This window comes from Prinia subflava, chromosome 14 (genome assembly GCF_021018805.1).
Source record: "Prinia subflava isolate CZ2003 ecotype Zambia chromosome 14, Cam_Psub_1.2, whole genome shotgun sequence".
Classification (NCBI taxonomy): Eukaryota; Metazoa; Chordata; class Aves; order Passeriformes; family Cisticolidae; genus Prinia; species Prinia subflava.
Window position 1 is genome coordinate 12,578,536 of NC_086260.1, and position 16,495 is coordinate 12,595,030.

Sequence of the window (16,495 nt, forward strand, 5' to 3'; positions counted from 1 at the left end):
CCATACAAAGCAGTTCTAAATCTGTTGCTTTAGGCATTATAAGATTCGTAAAACTTCCCTCCAAGGCCAAGCTTCCCACCCCAGGAGAGGCAGGCTCCAACCCAGCCCCAGAGCTTTTGGTTTGAGGGGATGAGGGAGCCAAATTTACTGAGGAGACCCAGAAAAGCAAAGTCTGGGTTGGCATTTGGCATTGTTGATACCTCAAGTTTTATCTTTGCTGTATTTCAGGCTCTGTGCTGCCCAGGGTGCAGCTCTGAGCTCACACTCAGGGTCAGCCAGCTCTGCACAGGGTAAGTTCATAAAATCCTTCTCCTGCTGCACACCAAGGACAATGGTACAAGTGTTCAGGCCAAAAGCACAAACAGGGGTGACTGAAGGGAGGAACAAGAAGGATGGGACCTCACAGCCTGGAGCAGAAATCAGACAATTAAACCCCAATGTGCAAATGGACAGGAACTCATAAAAGTGTGAGACCTCGTGACCATTTGTCCATTTTGTGACCATTTTGGGTCCGCCTTGGGTGCAGCCCTGGCCAGGCTCTCGTCCTGCCCAAGGTGTATCCTAAAGGCCTCTCAATCAATCTCTACTTTATTCTCTGGCTCTGCTCAGTCTCTGTTCTAGGCCAGCCTTCCCAAGGCTGTCTCTGTCTCTTTTCTTTGGAAAAGGACCCTTTTCTCAAGATCCTAGACCAAGGGTTAGCAACTCATTTGGGAAAGAAAGCCCCAGGCCACTTCCCCGTGTGCTGGAGCAGCAGCCCTGAGCATGTCCCTGCTCCTCCCTGCAGGCACAGGATCCACAGCAAACGGGGCTGTGCTGCTCCCCTGGGAGCTCCCCAAATCCTCCCACAGCCCCCCCCGGGCCCGGGACCCCCCATCCCCACACAAGGGGAGCCACTGCTGAATCCCCTCTGAGCAGCTCTCACACGGGCTTGGAGGAACCCTTGAAATGCAGAGATGGTCGATTGGAGGTTGTGTTTCCAGGATGTTTTGGGATTAGCAGTAAAAAAAAAAGGTCTCAGAAACAAGCTAGAGCAACTGCTGTGTATTAAAGCAGGATGGAAAAAGTTATTCTATTGATGCCAGCTATGTTAGTCCACTAGCTAAATGATTAATGTTGATAATTCCTCTCCAGCAGACTCATTAAACCTGAACTTATTTTTCTTACAGGCCTTTGACATTTCCTACTTTCTTAATATCAGAGGTAATGACAGTGGCGTGATTATATACTTATTCCTTTCCACCTTCAAGCAGTTTTCTTTGGCAGGAGTTACATTTTCAGCAGAAAACCTGCGCACGAGTATTCATTCTTTCCCCAAAACTGTTACAGCTCCATTAGCAGCACTAAATGGCAGTGCCTTAGAGGAATGCACAACAACCCTTCTAAAAATTGAATAGTCAAGGTATTCAGAGCAGCACCATGAGAGATGTTTTCTGCAGACCTGCAATTTATAATGGTAGGGGGGTCCTGCGCCCTCCCCCCACATTTCTTTTAGATCCTGTTGTCAGAAAATGTCCAAGTTAAACAAAGAAGAAATTACAGAATGAATCTGGAGCCTAGCCTTGAAGAATTAGGTTTCACTCTAATTGAGATCATACGCTGCATGTGCAGTTTTGGCACATAAGCCATATTAATCAGAAAGTCTTTAATCGTGGATAATTTCTCCTGTGTGTGCCAGATTGGGCATTACGCTCTGGCCCAGCTTCTAAGTCTGTTTCAGGGTCCACCTTTGACTTCACAAACACCCGTGTACAAAATTGGGGTCAGCCTCCTCCTAGGCAGGTTTGCTGCCCCGGCGCCCCAAACCCCCTGATGATGGAATTGCGTCTCCCGTGGTGGAACAGCGCAGATCCCGGGGGAGGGAGCGTGAGGAGGATCGGGGGTCGTGCCGGGGCAGCCCCCGCCCAGCCCGGCCCCGATGGGCACTGCCTGCCCCCATCCTCGCTCTGCTGCCAGCCCGGGAGCAGCAATCTGCCCTAAAATCCTGTCCTGTGCTCGGGGCAGAGCGGGGAGGCACCGGCGGCGCCAGAACCCGCTGGGTGCCCGTCCCTGGGGCGGGAGGAGGCTGCGGGCACCGGGCACACAGGAGATGCTGCTCCCGCAGGAGAACCCTGAGTTCTGCGGCTCCACGGCTCCAGCGCAGCCCCGTCACTCCAAAAACTGGGACAGCACAAGGAGCAGCGCCCCTGCCACTGAGAGGAGCCATCACTCACACCCTTCGTGCCTTTGACTGCAATATTCACTCACTGGAAACTCCAATATCCACTCACTGAAAACTCTGATAATCCACTCACTGAAAACTCCGATATCCACTCACTGGAAACTCTGATATCCACTCACTGAAAACTCTGATATCCACTCACTGGAAACTCTGATAATCCACTCACTGGAAACTCTGATAATCCACTCACTGGAAACTCTGATAATCCACTCACTGGAAACTCCAATATCCACTCACTGGAAACTCCAATATCCACTCACTGAAAACTCCGATATCCACTCACTGAAAACTCCAATATCCACTCACTGAAAACTCCAATATCCACTCACTGAAAACTCCAGTATCCACTCACTGAAAACTCCAATATCCACTCACTGAAAACTCCAATATCCACTCACTGAAAACTCCAATATCCACTCACTGAAAACTCCAATATCCACTCACTGAAAACTCCAATATCCACTCACTGAAAACTCCAATATCCACGGTGCATACATGCAGCTGTAAAACCTAACTTAGATTTGTCACAATGCATAGACAGCCTCTGTAATAAATGGATCTTTCTGTAAATTTCTGCACCTGTACGTTCAAAATGAGCTTTTGTCCCCCCAGCCCAGCAGGGCCAGGGTATCAGTGACAGAATTAGGGCACTAGACACAGCAAACACATCCCTGAAAGAATGTTCATTTCCCAGTGAGAGAATGGCACCAGCCCCAGCCAGAATGACACGTCTCATCTGAGGGACTGAGCATCCTTTAATCCTCCCAGCTATCCATTAAACTGTTTATTCTCAATGTAAATTGTTCCAGCCATAAATCCACACCGGCTAAACTGCCCATCATTCTGCTTTGTGCTCAGCCACAGCCACAACCACAATTTCTGTATTTTCTGACACACATCTATACATTTTCAAAGCTTGTACTGTCTAAACTTAAAATCCTAAAGCAGGCAGACTGCAGGCTGCATTTTCCAGCGAGAATATTCCAACATTTAGGAAATACAATCTCTGTGTTAAATTCATGCTTCTTAGATTGCAACCCAAATGCTTGTGTTCTACAGTCTCCAAATTGCAGGAACTTAGCCAAAAAAATCTCTTTATAAATGTTTTGCATCACTCTGGGCCCCAAGCACTGTTTGTCAGAGTTAGCATGATCCCTGCCCAAATTATCTGGACAGGGTTTGCAATGCAGTCACCTTAATACCAGCATCCATTACAAGGTGAGAGAAAAAGCAAATGTGTTTCCTTAGTACAAACTGCTGGACAGTTTTCTGGACTGGGAACAGTTTTCTTGGCTTCCCCCATCCAGCCCTCCTCAGCCCAGAGTTAACCTTTCCCTTTCTGGAGCCCACATTTGCTGTGGGGTGTGGGGCACGGGGCAGGAGCTGCACACAAACCCGCAGAGCCTCCAGCCTGAACAGCCACAGACAGAGAGGAGCAGTCTGAGCCTGGGCCCTCTGCTCCCAAATCTGACACCACTGCCAGCACAGGGGGAAACAGCAGCTCCTTAGCAGCTCCTGGTAAAGCATGGACTCATTATTTGGAATCAGTTTGATTCCCTATTGGTGGACATCAACTAAATTATCAATTCTGATTCAGGTATCCCAGCCAAGGATTCACAAAGGTAGGACAAAGAAATTGAGACTGATATTAGTTAAAAACCACATGCTAGTTAAAAACCACATGCTTCCCCTTTTTCTCCTTAAATTCTGATTAGTGGTTCTCTTAAGTATTCTTAAGTATTAAGTATTCTCTTAAGTATTTTATTATGAAATTACCTGTGACAGGTTATCTAAAGGGAGGTGGCAGTAGAGAGGCCACGCTTGCTGTGGTTCTACAGATGCAGCAGTGCAGGAACTTTCCAGGAGCTCTAGTTGAATGCAAAGTTCCCCTGGCAAGTTAGGCATTGGAAAGTAAGTTTAAGTGTACCCATAATGTAAATCCCTTAATCCCCAGGTAAACTAACAAGGAGGATTTGCATAGAGTAAGGATTAAAGGTTAAAAAAACCCGGCATTGAGACAGCAGTTCCGAGCACCCTGGTTTTCCAGGAAACTCATTTGAGTGTAATTTGGTTGATTGTAAAAACACATCATAGAATCACAGAACAATGGAGTGTCCTGAGTTGGAAGGGACCCCCGAGGATCCCCCAGCTCAGCTCCTGTCCCTGCACAGACACCCCAGCAATCCCACCCTGGGCATCCCTGGACCACTTTTCCAAAGGCTCCTGGAGCTGTGGCAGCCCCGGGGACGTGACCAAACCCTGGGCAGTCTGTTCAGTGCCAGCACCCTGTGGGGAAAGAAGAGCCTTTCCCTGCTCTCCCCCCTGACCTCCCCTGGCCCAGCTGCAGCCGCTCCCTGGGTGCTGTCCCTGTCCCAGAGCAGAGAGCGGAGCTGCAGCCCCGGGGAGCTCTGAGCTCAGTCTGCCCTTCTCCAGCTGGGCAAGACAAGTGCCCTCAGCCCCTCCTTGTGCGGCCCCTCCAGAGCCTTCCCCACCCTGTGCCCTCCTTTGGGTGCTCTCCAAAGGCTTCTTGCACTGTGGTGACCAAAATTGCTCCCAGCATTCGGGGCTGCACCAGTGCAGGGACAGTCACAAATACCAGACACAGTGAACACTGACAGTATTGAAGCTGTATACATCTCCCCCTCTCACCATTTGCATTTTTAATATTATTTTAATAGATCCATGGATCATTTACCTGTGCAGGGGGCAGCAGGGATGAGCTGCCTCCCAGGCACTCCTGCTCGGAGCCCTGGGCTGGAATAAAACAAGGGAAGGGAAAGGAAGGCTCTGTGCATGTGTGGGGAATATAAAGCCATATTAATTATTAATTTTGACAAGTCTGAATACCTTAATAATGTATTATTTTAAGCTGCAAGCTTTTCAAAAAGCCATTGAGGCTGAAATGAGCCGACTTTGTGGCTTGGACTCTCATTCCTCAGCACACAGCAAAATGCACTGTGACAACAAAATGTGCTGTGACAGATTTTGGCCAGTGTGGTCTTGTTTTGTATATTTAATAAAGAGCTGATAAATACAACGTTTAAAGTGAAAGGGTTGGGATCTACCAGCCAGAAAATGCTATGCTTTAACTACCTGTCAAGAGGGAAAAGACAATTTAAATTATTACTTGCACAAACTGACCCATGAGCTGGTTCCCTCCTTCAGAACTCTCTAGTAGCAGGATACAGGTGCAGGTAACATAATTTCTGTGATAAAACCAGATTACTCGTGCAGCCAAATCCCCATGAACCAATCCTACTCTATCCTGCAAACCACTGAGGGGAGAACTGTGTCAGATTTCTGTGGTGTGTTTTAGAGTAACCTCTGGGCTGCTTACAAGAAGAATTTCAGGAACACCCAGGGAAGCCTCTCTTTTGACACCACCTCCAGCACCAACACCGAGCACGGCTTTGAAACCCACTGTAAACATCTGAAGTGCTTCCTACTCTGGATCCCAGAATATTTTACACCTGTTCATCAGAGAAAACCTCCCAACATTCCCACAATTACATATTCCTGCCTTTATTAGGCAGATTTCAGAAGAGAAGAATTCATGAACTTGAACACAAAAGAATTCTCTCTCTTGGTGCAGATAAACTGTGGCTTTATTTGAAAGTGTCAGGGAGCTGAAAGCCAAAAATGAAATAAAACACCAAAGTAACAATGGACATATTTTAAAAGCAAATTTAAGGGCTTATTTCCCCCCATCACCTCATACAACTACAGAAAGATTTTCATATTTGATTAATCCCACTTTTTCTATTATAATTTCTAAAGTGACCTCAGTGAAGAGGTAACAACCTTTGCATTGTAGAAGGCTTGAAAGACAGAGGCCAAAACTATTTACCTGCCAGTATCAGAAGATCCAAATATTTCTGCATCCCAAATCCTATTGAAAATCCCAGATTTAGTCAGGAAACAATCATCATTTTTAAATGGTGCAACTATTCATTATTCTCTCCAACTTTGCAGATAGTTTGTTTCAAGGGAAGAATACATGGAGGTCTGAGTGTGGTTGCCCCAAGCTGCAGTCAGACGTCCAGGTGGGGATAAGAGCACATCCACCAACCTGTGTGCACATGTAAATCCCATTTTCTGTGCCTCATTCGGGGTCCTGCTGAATGAAAACAGCACAGAATGAAAAGAACAGCTGAAACTCGAGCTCTTAAGACCATTCCTTAAAGAAAACGAAAATCTCTTTCCCAGTACTTACAATGAGCATTAACTCTTACATTATCTGGGACAATAAGAGAAGCACCCAGCTCAGTGCAATTACCAGAATCTCCTGTTATGGCACTTTTCATTCAGCCTAAGTCACACGCCTTACCCAGCTGTTATTCAGTGAATAACTCTGGCTGTCATCCTAAATCCCGTGGAGGCAGAAGGCTCCCCCAGCTCCCCGACAGCCCCAGCTCTGTGAAAACCATTCCCGAGGCTCCTTCCCCCGAGCCTGCTCACTGCCCCGGACCGGGAGGGTGCTTAAAATGGGATTTCTGCCACAGCAAGGGCTGACACCTAACAGCAACAAAGCAAATTTAAGCAAATGCCTAAAAATAGCTGTTTCTTTTGTGAGGAGCAGCATTGTTGGCTTCTTCCTGTGTGTTCAATTTTTAAAAAATCCTTTTAAGCAAGGATTAAGTTGCAGTTACTACCAAGAAACCCTAGCAATACACAGCATTTAAATGGATTTGGGGCTAAATAAACCCTCCTGCCTCAGCTTTTTACACAAGTGTGAGCACACAGGGTGTATTTCCCAGCCCCACCTGAAGGGTGCATTGTGAAATAGGTGTGTGTTCCTCCTCCCCTGTGTGATCCAGCGCTCTGCTGATGGTTTCGGTCATGCAGACTGCTCCCTCCGTGCAGTGAATGTGCCGGGATGTGATTTCCCTGTGCATTGATCCATTGGCAGCACAGCAGGATCCACTGCGGGCACTCACCCACAGCAATCACAGCTGCGGGGGAAATCCCGCTAGTGGAGCCCTGGAACACACCCAGCCCTTCAGGATCGGCCCTGCCGCCCATCAGTGCCCGCGGTGGTCTTAATTGGGACAATTAACACCGCACGGGGAGGGGCGGCGTCTCCCGGGGTCACTGTCACTGTCACTGTGTGGGCAGGAACTGCTGCAGCCGCTGCTGAGGAGCTGCTGCAGCAGCGCCAGGGAATCAGCCAGCCCTGCTCCTGCTGCTGCTGCAGCCCTGCTGCTGCTGCTGCTGCTGCAGCCCTGCTCCTGCTCCTGCTGCTGCTGCAGCCCTGCTCCTGCTGCTGCTGCAGCCCTGCCCCTGCTGCTGCTGCTGCTGCAGCCCTGCTCCTGCTGCTGCTGCAGCTCTGCTCCTGCTCCTGCTGCTGCTGCAGCTCTGCTCCTCCTCCTGCTGCTGCTGCAGCTCTGCTCCTCCTCCTGCTGCTGCTGCAGCTCTGCTCCTGCTCCTGCTGCTGCTGCAGCCCTGCTACTGCTGCTGCTGCTGCTGCAGCCCTGCCCCTGCTGCTGCTGCAGCTCTGCTCCTCCTCCTGCTGCTGCTGCAGCTCTGCTCCTGCTGCTGCTGCTGCTGCAGCCCTGCTCCTGCTCCTGCTGCTGCTACAGCCCTGCTCCTGCTGCTGCTGCTACAGCCCTGCTGCTGCTGCTGTTGTTGCAGCCCTGCTCCTCCTGCTGCTGTTGTTGCAGCCCTGCTCCTGCTGCTGCTGCAGCCCTGCTCCTGCTGTTATTCCAGCCCTGCTCCTGCTGCTGCTGTTCCAGCCCTGCCCCTGCTGCTGCAGCCCTGCCAGGAGCTCTCCCTCCGGCCCGAGGGCAGATCCCACGCTGCTCTCCAGGGGAATCCATCCCCTGTCCATGGGGTGATGGCTGCTGCACCGTCAGCTCCAGGCCATCCCAAAATTCCGGGAGTCCCCAGCACAGCCCCGGGGTGCTCAGTTTTCCCTCAGCCAGGGCAGGGGTCTCCCCCAGCCACACCACGCGTGTGGATCAGCACACAGGGGCCAGCAGGGCTGGAATGCAGAGACTGACAGGGAGAACCCTCCCCAGTAAACATTCCATACAGCAGGGCACTGCTCCACGCGGGACACCAGCAGTGGCACAGAAACCCAAACGAGCAGCTCTGTTGGAAAACAGACAATGTTTCACCTGCCTAGGAGAAACACCGCTGGAAAGGGGCAGTGCTGGGTAAGGACCACAGCAAAAGGAAAGCTCAGTCTTTCAGCTGATGCTGTCCTTGGGAATATCAGTGAGAGCCCAGGTAAGAAATGACTTTTCCTTCTCCTGCCCTATGGAGCAAGTGTCTGCTCTGCCTCCAGAGAAGTCCATGCAGCTTTCTGGAGCCACCCTTGGGAGTGCCCCTGCAGCTGTGGAGGGCAGGTGACAGGGCCAGCAGGACCCAGGGGTGCAGCACCTGGGCAGGAGCCCTGGGGAAGTCCCCACAGCCTTGATGTTCTTGTTCTGCAGCCACACAAATTCTCCCTCCAAGGCTGCAAATCCCGCAGCTTTCACAGGCACTGGATTCAATTAAAAATCCGATTTAACTGTTAAAAGCCAGTTTCAGTTAAATGCTTGCATCACCACTCCTAAGAGCTCGCTGTGGCTCCCGCGGCCAGAACTCCCAAATAAACCGAGCAAACTTGCTTATAAGAGCAGGAAGAAATCAGATCTTTGCAAGCAGAGGCTCAGCCAAATGCATCCCAGAGTGCTGTGCTGCCCTGAGCCAGCCCAGCTCCATCTGAGCTGAGGCTGGAGCTGCTTTCCACATTGCTTTGTTTATATTGACTGCATTTATGATGCCTCAGAAGTTGCCAGTAAAATATTTATTTAGCAGTTAAAACGTTCTGCAAATGATTTTGCTGTCCCAAAAGATAAATATTTCTTGGCATTCTGAAATGATACATTGATGTTTTTGTTAAGGAAATTGCATGTTGATAAAATTTTCTCAGATTACACTTTGTCGTTCCTTTGTATTTGAAGTGGCCACATTAATTTTTCGTGATATTTATTGTAATTGTAAATTGCATGAGATTAGAAACATTAAACTTACCATAAAATGAAACACATTTCAAGTATTTCCGCATCATCTATTTAAGGGCTTGAGGACACTTTTGATCCTTCAGGTTACCAGAGTGCTCTGATCTTACAGCACAAGGATCCAACACAAACCAGAATCCCACTTTAAACTCTTGGGGAGCCTTTTTCTTCTTCTTCCCCCTCCCTCTCTCTTTCCTTCTTTTCCTGTACATTAATATCCAGCTCCACTTTGGGGTGCCCCTGCACTGCAAAACTTCACCCTGATTTATGTTTGCAGCAGATTTGAAACTTATGGAGGCTCTTAAATAACACTAAATAGAGCACTGCCACCTTTACTGGTCCCTTCTGCTCCCTTTCACCTCCCACCAACACTCCCACCCTCGATTTGAGCCCAGCTTACCAATTCAGACACCACAGGATTGTTTTTCTAGACAAGGCCAGGCACTTGCAAATGAACGAAGGCTGTCAGTGCTCCAGACCAGCAAACCCTCCACAGAACACCGTGGAGCTCCTGGAACCCTCTCCCAGACTCGTGGGGCATCTGGAGGGGAACAGCAGTGCTGGGAACAATTTGGATTTTCCAAACACAGCCTCAGTGCAGCAGCCCCGCTCACAAACAGCCCCTGCCACTGCTCTGCTGTCCAGCAGTCTCAGCCTTGCTGGCCAGCGTTCTGCTCATGAGTCTGTGGGCATGAGGACACACTGACCATGAATACCAACAGCAAAAATATCATCAGAAAACACACCTGGAAATTGTGAGCTCTGTACACCTAAGGTCAAAGAAGAGGATTTTTGTAGAGTGCATCTCTCCAAGCCTAAGAAAACATGATGGGGTTTTTAATGTTCATAGGGCAGAAAACTCAAACGTGTACCACAGGCTTTGACGCAGCTTTGGGTGCTGCCAGTTCTGGGCTCCCTGCTTATAAAGGCAGGATTTTCTTATCCAACCCAAACGTAACTCTTCAAATTCCTGCAGGGATAACACCTCCTCTGCAGTTTGTCTCATCTAGGAGAAGACACTCTGGGGGACTGTAGAGAGTCAAAAAATTTAGATACAAAGAAATACCTCTTCTTGCTGTTTTTTTCCACATCCAACAGATCACATCCCAGTAAGGTCTGTGAGGATGTCAGTCACTTCCATAAATCCCTTCATAAGAGAAACAAGGATGGCAACAGCACTGGGGACACAGGCAGGAGATCAGCACAGAAATCCGTGGAGGTTTTGCCATCCAGACATTTCCTGGTGCAGCAAGAGGAGCAAAAGCAACTGGAAATTCTGTGAATCAAGGCAGCTGCCAGAGGCCATGCCAGCCTCTGGAGCACGTGTCCCAACATCCTTGCCAAGCTTTCCAAACCTCAGCAAGCTCCATCCCTTTGGAACCAAGCACTCCTCCCTGAGCCCCGATCACACTGAGCCCATCTGCACGCTGAAAACACAAACTCTGGCTAAAAGGATGTTTTCTGAAAACCATTGCAAATTCCTCACCTTCACAAAGGAGCCCTCTGGGGCTCGGGAAGAGATCTGGACTTGCAGGGCTCTCCCTGAGCCCCGAGCTCCCCCTGCAGCCTGTGCCCCTGGCAAGGAGAGGGTTAAGCCCGCAGGCGGGCTCTGCAGAGCACTGAGGTGTTTGCCCACAGATTCTGGTGTTCTCTGTGCTTTCTGCAGGGCTTTGCTTCAGGAGGCTTTTCTAACCGGGCTGTTTTCCTCTTTATTAATTCAATTAATAAGAGCTGGATCCAGCGGGCTCGGCTGCAGCTTTCACTCGTTGTAAAGCACCCACAGCCCTGCCCCTTGCAGCACCACATGCACCTCAGCTGAGGCAGAAATCTGCAAATATTCCCTGAAATTCAGAAGCAAATTCAGCCATACTCACAGCTGCTCCACAGGCGCTTTCTGCAAATATTTGAACACTTGTGCTTTACTGGTACAAACACTGGTGAATAAGGAATTTTCATTTCAAATCACCCCTGAGCTCGACGTGCTCTGTTCTGTTTTGCACTGTGGTCTGTACACCAGAGTGAGACATGCCAGGAAACAAGCAGCACTCTGTGACTTCTAAAATTAACAGTACCAAATCTGAATATGAAATATTTACACACTCATTAACGTGGAAAGTTCACAGCACACCACAGAATTCAAAAAAACCCAACCTGTGGGACCCTTTAAACCTTACCTGTGGCAGCACTAAGCCTCAAAGAGCTGGAATGAGAGGAGGCTCTGAGCATCTGCGAGGACTGGCACAGACAGCCAGCATTTTGCACAGTCTGAACAGGCCCTGTGAGAATTTCTGTTTAATAAATGGGAATATTCAGCAACCCAGCTCTCACTTTCACAAAAAGAAGAGGACAAGACACAGAGACACGAGACTCAGACAAGATGTTACTTCCATATTTCAGCAAATTATTCAATTAAGAGAGAATATAATTTGAAAATATTTGGGATATATATTCCTTGTGTTTAGTCTTTAGTAAGTACCTTAGAAAGTGTTTCTAGCAGCAATAACAGTGTGGGATCTCTCCAAGACCTCATCAAGCAGCAGAGAAGGAAAAGCCTGTTAGCTCAAAATGAACAGGCAGCTTCTCCCTCGGAGAGCTCACTGTGGTGGAAAAAGGTGCATTTTGGGAGCCCCTTCCTTGCCAGCCAAAGTCAGACTTGTGCTTTGCTGACATCTCCTGCCATGATTTTTACCCAGAACTCTTCTCTGACAAAATAGTCATTTTTCACAAAGTAAAAGCCTCAGAGCTGGAGAAGATAATCCATAATAAAATAATGTATTCCACGTAAAATGGCTGTAGTTTCTGTAAACTGCCCCAGTGCAGAGTTTGAGGCTCTCCTCTGGCAGTCATTGCAGTGCTGTGTCTCCAGACTGACACAGAGCTCCCAGCACAGGCAGTTCCCTGCACTCTGCGTGTCCTGCCCTGGGATCTGCTGGCCCTGCACTGCTGTGTCCTGGCAGGATGTGCTGAGGCCGGGTCCTGCAGGGCAGCTCCCAGGCAGGAGCAGCAGCCTGGAGCAGCTGCCGTGGGTTCAGGGCTTTGCCTCATTGCCACTGCAGGCTGTGCCCGGGGACTGTGACTGTGAATGAGCAGGGCCACAGGGCTGTGAGCATCTGTACTGGAGCTCCTCACCACATCCCAGGGCCCCCTCCAGGGGTGTTCCTCCTCTAAATAAAACCCACTGACTGCAGAGTCTCTTCAGAGAGCCAGTGTGCTCTGCCCAGTGCTCTCTGAGCTGAATCTCTGGGGGAAAATCGTTTTGAGAAAGTGTAATCTTCCCAATCCAGCTCATACTCAAATCCCAGGCACAAAGCTGTCCCTTTCTCATTGGCCTTGTGAACCATTTCAATTCCGGGAAGTTCCACATTCCCAACCCGAAAAGGAATCCGTTCTGAGAGCACCACGAGCTGGTTTTGTGGTTTGTTAATAGAGGTGTAGTATAAACAATGGATGTGGGGCTCCTGCAGAGGAAGAGCCCCTGTTGTACATAACCGTGTGTCCATGGGCTGTTTGTACACGGCTGAGCCTGCACGGGGCTGCTCCCTCTGCCTGAGCTGTGTGGGTGAGGGCAGAGGGTTCCCAAAGCCTGCCGTGAACCCTCTGCCTGCTCACCCAGTGGTCACCACAGCCTCGTTAAAGGAACCAGCCCTGTCCCCAGGCTTTCCTTCTGGCACTTCTCCTGCGGATCTCACGGCAAAGCTCAGCCGAGCAGACATAACAGCACGGGGAGCCGTGTTAGCGTGGATAATGCACACTTGCCCTGAGCTTTATTTACACTTTGCTGGGCCAAATTTCAGGGAATCAGGAGTTCAGCATTTAGATTTTATCTACCCCACGACTCAGCTGAAACAACCAGATTCAGTGTGTGTGTGTAATGACCTCAACCCAACATTAGGCTTAAGACAAACATGTAATAACAGGACATCACATGTTAGTGAATGAACTTTGGAGAATTTGACTGAACTCAGTGGGTCATAGCATCCCCTCCACTCGGTTCCTTTTGGACCAAAATGGTGAGGAAAAGTCCCAGAGAAATGTTAACTTTTTCTCCCCAAATCCAAGAAGGCCTGACCCGCCCCAGGCTCAGCTCAGCACTCACACGTGGTGCTGGGTGATGTCTTTTATCAGTACATGGGGGGTGCAGGCTCCAGCATCCCCCTCCCTCCTCTCCATGCCCCACAGAATCTCTCTGTACCCCTCCCTCATAACCCCACAATATCCCTTGGTATTCCCCCATCCACCCCCCAGCCTCACACATCCCTTCTTGCATCCCCCCACACCCTGCTCCGTGTTCCCTCCAGCCCCTCCAGCCCCCAAACCTCCCTTCCCACCTTCCATCCTCCCTGCATCCCCCTCCAGCTTCCCCACATCTCCCCACACACACCCCTGCATCCTGCATCCCCCCACAGCCCCCTGCATCCCCCACATCCCCCTTCATCCCCCCCACAGCCCCCTGCACCCCCCACACCTCCCTGCATCCCCCACATCCCCCTGCATCCCCCCCACAGCCCCTTGCATCCCTCCCCCTCCCTCCTCCCCACATTCCCCCCACACACCTCACAGCCCCCTCGATCTCATCCCGCCCCTATTTCCTCTGGAATCCTCCCACCTCCCCCTCTATTCCCCATCAAACCCTCCCCATCCCACTGAACTCCCCCCTCCACAGCCCCCCTCCACCCTCTGGAGGGGACGGGGCTGCACCACGTTTTTTTGTGGGAAGTGCCCACAAAGTGTTGCTCTAGGATTTTTTCTTTCTAGAAGGGCAGAGCAGAGCTCCCCTTGCCTGCAGGGGTGGAGCAGTCTCAGGGCAAGGCCCCCCAGCACTGGGGCAGCCCCTCACAGCCCCTCACAGCCCCTCACAGCCCCTCACAGCCCCGTCCTGTGTCCGTCTGCTCCTGGCACAGCGGCCACTGCCTCAGTAAACATCCATGGCATTCATCTTCAAATCCCCCTGCTCCGAGGTGCTATATATAAATTGACAATGATGAAAAGGTAGAACTTTTTCTCAGCTTTCCTTGAGATGCTTCATAAAAAGGGAATTTGGGATGTTTGAATTGGAAACTCACCTTAAATGGATTTTTCTTCAGAAAACCATCAAAACGTTTGCTGATTACCTGTGACCCGAGCAGTATTCCAACATGGAAGGACCCACTTTTCCAGCCTTCAATCTACACCCCTCTACTCTGTTTGCAGAGCAAACGGTGCTGTCTCACCTATACAGGTGTAATTAAAACACGGAGTTCCCCGGAGTGGATGCATTTCTGCCAGAACGAATGTGCCTGGTGCTGCAGCTCATTCACACCAGACAGAGAATAACCACAATGTGTGTTGGCTGCAAACGTCCTTCCCTGGCCCCGGAATTACACAGCACTGGCACAGCACCCTCGGGGTGGGGGGCAGCTCTCCCAGCAGCTTTGGGGTGCTGCAGGGTGGGATCATTGCCGCAGGGAGAGCAGGGCTCCGAGAGAGTCCCGAACAGTCCTGCAGCTCCTCCGCAGGGCTCTGCAGGCCATCCCCGGGCCTGGGCTGGCGCAGCTCTGCAGCCGGGCGTGGGGGGTTTGGGTATCGCCCACGGCAGCCCCAGCACAGCTCCGAAGGCATTAGAGAGTGAAACGATCAATGTGCACTGTCCGAAATCATCCATCGGCACCAAACCCGAGCGCACTGAGCCCGCTGAGCTTTCCCTGTGCTCGGCCAGCCGGGTTTATCGGCGCTGCTCAGGGGAGCCCCAGCCTTGCTCTAAACGCACCGGGATATTGTGAAACACGTTTGGAAGGGCTGTGGCTTAGGGCATTTACCCTCGCTTTTCAAACAGATTCAGGGAATCTCAGAACGGTTTAGGATGGAAAGGACATTAGAGATCCTCTCCCAGCCGTGGGCAGGGATCCCCACCCATGTGAGTGCACCTCACTGGGACCCTCCTGCTGCCACCCCGCTGCTGTCACCAGCAGGCAGCTGACATGGAGAGGCTGTGGGAGATTGAATTTTGACAGAAAGCAATACACAAAATCGCTAAAAATAATCTAAATATATCTCTGTGAGTGTATATATACACATATGCACATATTACAAGAAAACACAAACCCAAATAATGAAATCCCATTAGTCCGGTGGACTGTCCGATAACTCTAAAGGCTTCTCCGGTGCCTGAGAGGAGCCCGGGTTTGGTTAGCTCACACCCTGTCGGGGCTGCTCCCGAGGCAGGGGTGGGTCACTGTCACTGTCACTGCCGCGGTGCCGGGCGGCGGAGGGGCCGAGTGAGCCCGCAGCGCTCCCGCACCGCCCGGGCCCGGTGAGCCCGGCCGGAGGATGCCCCGGGGCCCTCGGGCACCGGCCAGGGCCGGGGGAGGTTCTGACGAGCCCCGGAGATTCCCTGGGGCGGCACACGAACAGAGCGAAGCTGTGCGCCCAGCCGGAGCTGCGGCACCCCCGGCTCGGTAGGAATCAGAGCACCCCGAACCCTCTCTCGGTGTCCACAGGGGAAAAAATACAGACCAAAAAACCTTACTCTATTTAATGCTTCGTGTGCTAAGAAAAGATCATCACCCTACGATCTGAGAAAATATATTCACTTCCCCGTCACGGGCTCAGCTGTGGAAAGCAAATATTAACATTCCCTGGCGAGGGCGGCAGCGCCGAGAGCAGCGCGGCTGTCCCAGCCTGTGTGTGACACCGGCGGGGACACAGCCCGGCTGTCCCATCCTGTGTGCCACCGGCGGGGACACAGCCCGGCTGTCCCGGCTGTCCCAGCCTGTGTGTGACACCGGCGGGGACACAGCCCGGCTGTCCCATCCTGTGTGCCACCGGCGGGGACACAGCCCGGCTGTCCCGGCTGTCCCAGCCTGTGTGTGACACCGGCGGGGACACAGCCCGGCTGTCCCATCCTGTGTGCCACCGGCGGGGACACAGCCCGGCTGTCCCATCCTGTGTGCCACCGGCGGGGACACAGCCCGGCTGTCCCACCCTGTGTGACACCGGAGGGGACAGCCCGGCGTCCCGCGGGTTCAGGATAACGCGCCAGCCAATCTCCCTTTCATTAAACCCGGGTGCCGTTCTCACGCACACTGAAAGCACCAGAAACAACAGCCAGAGGTGACAAGGAGGTGACAAAGCCACACGCCCTGCGTGTCCTCGTCGCGCCCAAGGGCCCCGCAAGCGCCCGGCCCTGCCAGCGCCGCCGCCTTCCCTCTCCCCATCTTCATCCTCGGGTTAAATAAAAACTTTCCAACCAGTCGTTCGGTTAAATATCGAAGTAATTTCAGTGTAAGAACACGAG